Source organism: Symphalangus syndactylus, chromosome 14 (genome assembly GCF_028878055.3).
Source record: "Symphalangus syndactylus isolate Jambi chromosome 14, NHGRI_mSymSyn1-v2.1_pri, whole genome shotgun sequence".
In the NCBI taxonomy this organism is placed as follows: Eukaryota; Metazoa; Chordata; class Mammalia; order Primates; family Hylobatidae; genus Symphalangus; species Symphalangus syndactylus.
Window position 1 is genome coordinate 115772687 of NC_072436.2, and position 8988 is coordinate 115781674.

At 47.7% G+C, this 8988-nt stretch overlaps 1 long non-coding RNA gene across 2 annotated transcripts; it reads left to right on the top strand.

The window, feature by feature from the left end:
* The first annotated feature begins 38 nt into the window (after positions 1-38).
* On the top strand, positions 39-5828 carry LOC129461852 (uncharacterized). Of its 2 annotated transcripts, XR_008650703.2 has the most exons (3): positions 39-2508; positions 2651-2724; positions 5006-5828. It is a non-coding gene; the product is annotated as an uncharacterized lncRNA (long non-coding RNA). The 2 variants fall into 2 exon arrangements; XR_010115485.1 differs by lacking the exon at positions 2651-2724.
* The last annotated feature ends 3160 nt before the right edge of the window (positions 5829-8988 follow it).

Below are 8988 nucleotides of genomic sequence, written 5' to 3' on the forward strand. Positions count from 1 at the left end.
AGGCTCCAGATCTCTTTCATAAATGGAAAGAGGTTTCTTGGTTTGTTTTGTCTTAATTATGTAGGTGTTGCATGCTTGGAAGAGAAAATTAAGAAAACTAATTGGAAAACCATAAAGATAGCTTTCTCGTGATAGCCACAAGGCTTGCTGCCTCACTCTGCTCATATGTCACCCCTCAAGGAGGCCTTCCCCAGCTCTGTAAACAACCTCTGCTTGGCCTTACTTTTCTCCCTAATGTTTATCAGTACCTGACATATACTTGTTTCCCACGACTCAACGATAAGTCTTCATGAGGGCAGACACTTTTTAATCCCCTACCACAAGCACCTAGAATTGTGCCTGGCACATGGTAGATGCTTAGTAAATATTTGTTTAATGAATGAAGGTAAAAAACATTTCTAATACGACCATCCAGGAATAAGCACTATTCATATTTTAGTCTGTTGTTACAGTTTTACTGTTCAGACAGTTATATGTCTGTGAATATATATATATATTATATATGTGTATATATATTATATATATATATATATTTTTTTTTTTTTTGAGACGGAGTCTCGCTCTGTCACCCAGGCTGGACTGCAGTGGCGCATTCTTGGCTCACTGCAACCTCCGCCTCCTGGATTCAAGCAATTCTCCTGCCTCAGCCTCCCGAGTAGCTAGGATTACAGGCATGTGGCACCACGCCCGGCTAATTTTGTATTTTTAGTAGAGATTTGGGTTTCTCCATGTTGGTCAGGCTGGTCTCGAACTGCTGACCTCAGGTGATCTGCCCGCCTCGGCCTCCCAAAGTGCTGAGATGACAGACGTGAGCCACCGTGCCCGGCGGAATTTTCATATTTTAAGTCCCCCACCACTGGACATTTAGACTGTTTCCATCTTTCTGTATTTGCAGATATGCTTCTACATACCCCTTTATGCATTTGCTTGAACATTTCCCTGAGAAAAACTAGAAATGGAATTGCTAGATTACTTTGTGTTCATATTTCCAAACTGTCCTCCAGAAAGAATGTAATGCTTTGAACTTCCACTTGAGAATCAAATGTTTACCTTCCTCTGTTCCTCCAGATTTGGACATTTACAGTGTTCAGCCGTTGTTGTGGCATTCCTGTTCAATTGGGAAACAGCTTGATGTAGCGTCCCCATGAGGTCCACAGTAATTACATTTTTTTTTTTTTTGGTGCAGTGGTGCAATTTCGTGGCTCACTGCAACCTCCATCTCCCAGGTTCAAGCGATCCTCCCACCTCAGCCTCCCTAGTAGCTGGGATTACAGGCGCACACCACCACACCAGGCTAATTTTTGTATTTTTAGTAGAGATGGGGTTCACCAGGTTAGCCAGGCTGGTCTTGAACTCCTGACCTCAAGGGATCCGCCTACCTCAGCTTTCCAAAGTGCTGGGATTATAGGTGAGAACCACTGCACCCATCCTTTAAACTTTTAAATCATGATAGTTACCATGTATAGAGTGTTTATATGTCAGGCATTGAGCTAAGTCCTTTACATCTCGCGCTTATTCTGTGCAACAGCCTAATGGGAGAAATTCCATGAATATAGTTACCATTTCCTTGATTTTTAGAGAAGCTGGATATGTTTTCTTTTTTCAAGTATTATTTCTATTTATCCTTTTGTGAATTGTCTGTTTTTATTTTCATTGGAATATTCTTTTTTTTTGACAGAGTCTCACTCTGTTGCCCAGGCTGGAGTGCAATGGCGCGATCTCGGCTCATTGCAAACCTCTGCCTCCCAGGTTCAAGCAATTCTCCTGCCTCAGCCTTCCAAGTAGCTGGGATTACAGGCATCCACCACAACGCCCAGCTAATTTTTTGTATTTTTAGTAGAGATGGGGTTTTGCCATGTTGGCCAGGCTGGTCTCGAGCTCCTGACCTCAGGTGATCCACCCCATTTCGGCCTCCCAAAGTGCTGGGATTACAGGCGTGAGCCCCCGTGCCCGGCCACACCATTATTTTGAAGAGAAAATTTGATAAAAATAATTGGTCAGTTGTAAAGATGGTTAACTACCCAACTGGGTAAGAGAGATTTCTAAGAGTTACAGAATAGCAACTGCAGGAAGGAACTTGTGCCCTTAGGACTGAGGAAGTAGAAAGGAACGAAAATTGGAAACATGAAAGAGCCCTTCCCCTTTCAATTCAAGTTGGAGACTGGACCTCAGAAGAGGGAGTGGGTGCCCCGCGAACTCACAGCTGGCGGACAGCGGAAAGGGCAGGAGCCGGACCAAGGTGAGGACAGAACTGAAGGCCGCTGGTTACCTCTCCTGCCCTCCGCTGGCCGCACTGGAGAAGACAGCCCCTCCCTCCTGCTCTGACCTGGCAGTGTTCATCCATCGTCCTCTATTAGTGAAGAACAACATCAAGCTGGCTAGCAAGGAACTGTATACAGGGTCCAGCTGGGTATCACAATGGATCTCACCCAAAGCTGAGAAGTGATCCAGCTCGGTATCACAAAGCAGAACGAAAAGGATGTGTTTGGGCTGAGAGGCCATACATTGGTAAGTGGCACTTGAACTGTATTTTCTATTGAGCATTGCTGGTATATGGTAAATTTGCATAAAATTATATTGAAATTGACTACCTGATTGCACTTTCTTATTCCTTCTGATAATTTTTTATGTGTTCTTTTTCTTTCTTTAGATGGAGTCTTGCTCTGTCGCCCAGGCTGGAGTCCATTGGCGCGATCTTGGTTCACTGCAAGCTCCGCCTCCCGGGTTCATGCCATTCTCCTGCCTCAGCCTCCCAAGTAGCTGGGACTAGAGGCGCCCGCCACCACGCCTGGCTAATTTGTTTTTTGTTGTTGTTTTTTTTGTTTTGTTTTGTTTTGTTTTGAGACAGAGTCTTTCTCTGTCCCCCAGGCTGGAGTGCAGTGGCGCAATCTCAGCTCACTGCAAGCTCCACCTCCCGGGTTCACACCATTCTCCTGCCTCAGCCTCCCGAGTAGCTGGGACTACAGGCGCCTGCCAACATGCCCGGCTAATTTTTTGTATTTTTAGTAGAGACGGGGTTTCACCGTGTTAGCCAGGATGGTCTCGATCTCCTGACCTCGTGATCCACCCGCCTCGGCCTCCCAAAGTGCTGGGATTACAGGCTTGAGCCACCGCGCCCGGCCTGTTTGTTTGTTTTTTGTTGTTGGTGGTTTTTTTTTTTTTTTTTTTTTTTTTGAGATGGAGTCTCGCTCTGTTGCCCAGGCTGGAGTGCGGTGGCGCAATCTCAGCTCACTGCAAACTCTGCCTCCTGGGTTCATGCCATTGTCTTGCCTCAGCCTCCCGAGTAGCTGGGACTACAGGCGCCCACCACCACACCTGGCTAATTTTTTGTATTTTTAGTAGAGACGGGGTTTCACCATGTTAGCCAGGATGGTCTCGATCTCCTGACCTCGTGATCCACCTGCCTCGGCCCCTTTTTTCTATTCTTAGTAGAGATTTCACCGTGTTAGCCAGGATGGTCTCGATCTCCTGACCTCATGATCTGCCCGCCTCAGCCTCCCAAATTGATGGGATTACAGGCGTGAGCCACCGCGCCCGGTCATTTATTTATTTATTTATTTATGTTTGAGATAGAGTCTTGCTCTGTAGCCCAGGCCGGAGTGCAGTGGCGTCATCTCGGCTCACTGCAACCTCCACCTCCCACGTTCAAGCAATTCTCCTGTCTCAGCCTCTCAAGTAACTGGGATTACAGGAGCACACCACCACATCTGGCTAATTTTTTGTATTTTTAGTAGAGACGGGGTTTCACCATGTTGGCTAGGCTGGTCTCGAACTCCTGACCTCATGATCCACCTGCCTTGGCCTCCCAAAGTGCTGGGATTATAGGCAATTCTGCTGCCTCAGCCTCCCAAGTAGCTGGGATTACTGGTGTGCGCCACCATGCCCGGCTAATTTTTGTATTTTTAGTAGAGAGGAGGTTTCGCCATGTTGCCCAAGCTGGTCTCAAACTCTTGACCTCAAGTGATCTACCTGCCTTGGTCTCCTAACGTGTTGAGATTACAGGCATGAGCCATCGCGACCGGCCCACTGTTTTTTCTAGCTAGAAAATACAGTCTAAAGCGGCCAGGTGCGGTGGCTCACGCCTGTAATCCCAACATTTGGGGAGGCTGAGGCGGGTGGATCACGAGGTCAGGAAATCGAGACCATCCTGGGTAACCTGGTAAAACCCTGTCCCTACTGAAAATTCAAAAAATTAGCCAGACGTGGTGGCGGGCACTTTGTCCCAGCTACTCGGCAGGCTGAGGCAGGAGAATGGCGTGAACCCGGAATGCGGAGGTTGCAGTGAGCTGAGATCCCGCCACTGCACTCCAGCCTGGATGACAGAGCGATACTCCATCTCAAAAAAAAAAAAGAAAATATAGTCTATAAATAATGAAGAAAGTAAAGTGAGCCTGGGAGATGGAGGTTATAGTGAGCTGAGATCATGCCTCTGCACTTCAGCCTGGGCAGCAGCAAGACTCCGTCTCAAAAAAAAAAAAAAAAAAGAAAAAGAAATATGCGAGCTGCTAAGCTAGGCGGTTCTGGCTCAAGATCTCTCATGATACTGCAGACACCACACCAACGAGGACCCCAGTCCTCTGGCACTAGAGGACCCACTTAGAAGGCGGATCACTCACATGGCTCTTGGCAGGAGACCTCAGTTCCTCCCCACATAGGCCTCCCTATAGGACTGCTTGAGTGTCCCATTTGCCAAATGATCTAAATATGTTCCGGTTTTGATTGGCTGCTCTGCAATGTGGGCCGTTATCCAGCAGATTCAGTGGGGCTTGAAGTGTCAGTTCTTGCTGCAGGGATGTTATATGGAACCTTTGGCAGGCCGCTACAGACGAATCATAATATAAACCTGTGCTAGTTATTGATTACGTCCCAGCTCCTGCATTGCCTGCTCTGTGCAGTGGTTTTTCCTTTATCAGCTGGCGTGATCTTAAGCTTTGTCAGTAGAGGGCGCTGGAGAGACATTGCAGGAGACGAGTTTCCCTTCCTGCTTCTGGTGTGTTCTCTCTAGGCTCCGGCATGACCGGTGACTTCTTCCGAGTCTGGCTTCTGCAGCACACAGGGCTTCGCCAGCACCCAGCTCCTGCAGCATGGGCAGCTCCTGTGACAGCAGGCGCCCACAGCCTGCAAAGCTTCTCCAGTGCCGACTCCTCAGTGAACCGCAACCAGCGGCACCTAGCAGCTTTCTCCACCAACCTCTTCAAGTAGTTCTGTAGCAGCGCGTTTCTCATGAGACAGCTCCCTGTGAGCAGCTTTTTCTACCCTTGAGGATGGATTTCCAGCAAGTTCTGCCCATGTGGTACCACAGCCACTTCTCTGCCATTCAGTGAAACTGCAGATGTGCCCTCTTCAAAGTCTGGATCTAAGCCCAGGGACCAGGAAACCTCTTGCTTGAGTGCTGGAACTCAGGCCAGAAGGTGTGGCTGCTGCTATCTGCTGTGACCAAAGAGAATCAGAGTTCTCTTTACTTCTTACCAGCCAACCTCTTGAAAATGCCTTTTTTTTTTTTTTTTTTTGAGACGGAGTCTCGCTCTGTTCCCCAGGCTGCAGTGCAGTGGCTCACTGCAACCTCCACCTCCTGGATTCAAGTGATTCTCCTGCCTCAGCCTCCTGAGTAGGTGGGATTATAGGCATGTACCACCACGCCCAGCTAATTTTGTATTTTTAGTAGTGACGGGGTTTCTCCATGTTGGTCAGGTTGGTCTCAAACTCTCGACCTCAGGTGATCCACCTGCCTCAGCCTCCCAAAGTGCTGGGATTACAGACAGCCACAGCGCCCGGTCTAAGCGCTTTATAGCTTAATTCTATATATTAAATTTTCCCAGTTCAAATTACTGTGTGCTTCCCTTCTCCTGATTGGACCTTGCTTGATACAAAATTAGTACAAGGAGTGGTCTCAAGAGATAGATGCACAAAGAAGGGATATGGGGATGGATTTGGGTATTTGGGCTTGAGTGCAGACTGAGCTCCTTGACAATGAGAAATAGGATATGTATTAGTAAGGGTTCTCCAGAAACAGAATAACAGAATCTATATATATGTGTGTATGTGTGTGTATATGTATATATAGAGAGCTTTTATGTGTGAGTGAGCTTTTATCTGTGTGTGTATATATAAACGCACACACACACACTAAGGTATTGCCTCACATGATTATGGCAGTCGAGAAGCCCCACAATCTGCTATCTGGAAGCTGGAGACACAAGAAGGTCAGTGGTACAGCATTTTTTTTTTCAGATGGGGTCTCCCTCTGTTGCCCAGGCTGGACTGCAGTGGCACAATCACAGCTCACTGCAGCCTTGACTTCCCCAGCTCAAGCAATCTTCCCATCTCAGCCTCCTGAACAGCTGGGACTACAGGTGAACACCACCATACCCAGCTAATTTGTTCTATATATATGTTTTTATATAGAGATGGCCTCTCCCTATATTGCCTAGGCTGGTCTCGAACTCCCCTGGGCTCGAGCTATCCACCTGCCTCCGCCTCCTAACAGTTTTGTAATTTTAAGGCCTGAGAGCCAAAGGCCAGTGGTGTAGATTCCAATTCAAGACTCAAGGCCTGAGAATCAGGAGCACAAGACCAGGAGATCAATGTCCCAGTACCCAGGTCTCAAGTACTCAGGCACAGAGAGAATTCAACCTTCCTCTGCCTTGATGTTTTGTTTAATTCTATACCGGATGGATGATGCCCACCCATATTGAGGGCCGTCTGCTTTACTCACTCAGCCAATTCAAACGTTAATCTCTTCTTGAGAAACCCTCACAGACACACCCAGAAATAATGTTTAACCAGCTGTCTGAGCATGCCTTGGCCCAGTAAAGTTTATACATAAAATTAACCATCACAGGATGCTGGTTATCCACGGCATGCAGTGATACCACAATTAATCAAGCAGCCACCTACAGTTGATTATGAAGTGCCAATGAAAGCATGTACCTGATGGGAACAAGTAGCTGCCACACTCGGCCGTTATGGTGTCCACAGATGTATAATGATGATTATACAACCATGGTATGGGATACATTATTTTTAGTGCACTTGAGCATTTACAGTGAGAAAATGACAAGCCCAAGTCCCTTAGCTCAGTTCAAGTCATGGTCTGAGAACCTGAGAACTTCTGTGATAGCTTAGAAGCAGCTCTTATTTCTTTTTTTTTTCTTTTTTTTGAGACGGAGTCTCGCTCTGTCGCCCAGGCTGGAGTGCAGTGGCGCGATCTCGGCTCACTGCAAGCTCCGCCTCCCGGGTTCACGCCATTCTCCTGCCTCAGCCTCTCCGAGTAGCTGGTACTACAGGCGCCCGCCACCACGACCGGCTAATTTTTTTTGTATTTTTAGTAGAGACGGGGTTTCACCGTGGTCTCGATCTCCTGACCTCGTGATCCGCCCGCCTCGGCCTCCCAAAGTGCTGGGATTACAAGCATGAGCCACCGCGCCCGGCCTATTTCTTATAGCCACAATACTGTCAACTGAAAATCAAACACAAAACTTAACTGTAGAGTCGCTGAATAATAATGACAGCTAAATTCCCAGGCCCAACAAATCTCTCACGCGAAAGTTACTGCGCTGATTGGTAAAGAAGGTGATCCTGGGGCCGGGCACGGTGGCTCACGCCTGTAATCCCAGCACTTTGGGAGGCTGAGGCGGGCGGATCACGAGGTCAGGGGATCGAGACCATCTTGGCTAATATGGTGAAACCCCATCTCTACTAAAAATACAAAAAAATTAGCCGGGCGTGATGGCGGGCGCCTGTAGTCCCAGCTACTCAGGAGGCTGAGGCAGGAGAATGGCGTGAACCCGGGAGGTGGAGCTTGAAGTGAGCCAAAATCGCGTCACTGGGCTCCAGCCTGGGTGACAGAGCGAGGCTCCGTCTCAAAAAAACGAAAAAAGAAGGTGATCTTGGCCAGGCGCAGTGGTGCAGTCCTGTAATCCCAGTTACTCGGGAGGCTGAGGCAGGAGAATCGCTTGAACCTGGGAGGTGAGGTTGCAGGGGGCGGAGATGGCGCCACTGCACTTCCAGACTGGGGGACAGAGCGAGACTCTGTCTCAAAAAACAAAACAAAACGAAAAAACAGAAGGTGATCCTGAAACTCAAAGTGGGGATATATGTTTGGACCTAGATGAAATTGACAGTCTTGATTCCATAAGTCACTCTGAACCTCCTTTACCAGCAGAAGTAGTTTGCCCTCAGTATCTGAATAGAATAGCCTTTCTCTGCTTGAAAACCTTAGGATAACCTCCCCAGGGGCAGAAGACCTAAAAGGGGATGTCCATTCTCCTGAAAACCCACCACAATTGCGCTGCATTGCCAGTAAACTCGTAACAACTAGAGTCAAATCTCAACAATGTGTGTGTGTGTCTGTGTGTGTGTGTGGAGAGAGGCTGCACAAGCGTGTGCAAGAGACAGAGAGGGGAAAGATACACATTATGACCCAGGAGGAAATAGCTTATACACTAAAATAATTCACTTTGCTAATATAAACTAGCAGAAACCTGGGGGACAGGTGCAAGAGTAGATTCTAAGGATAGCATACCACAGTGGACAGAGTATAAAAAGAGATGAGATTAGACTGCGTGCAGTAGCTCATGCCTGTAGTCCCAGCACTTTAGGAGGCAGAGGCGGGAGGATCATCACTTGAGCCCAGGAGTTTGTTATCAGTTTGGGCAACATAGTTGAAACATAAAATACAAAAATTAGCGGGGCGTCGTGGTGAGCACCTATAGTCCCAGCTACTCAGAAAGCTGAGGTGGGAGAGTCGCTTGAGCCTGAGAGGTCAAGGCTGCAGTGAACTGTGATCATGCCACTGCACTTCAGCCTGGGTGACAGAACAAGACTCTGTCACACACACACACACGAGAGATCAAATTCAATGATATAGGTGCATTTAGTAGACTTCAAATTTAATCTTAGCATGTGTGGCTGTTGGTGGCTTTTTAGCAGTTTACTCCATTGGTTGGCTGAAATTTGGACTCAATGGCGGCCTTCAGTTAACAAGGT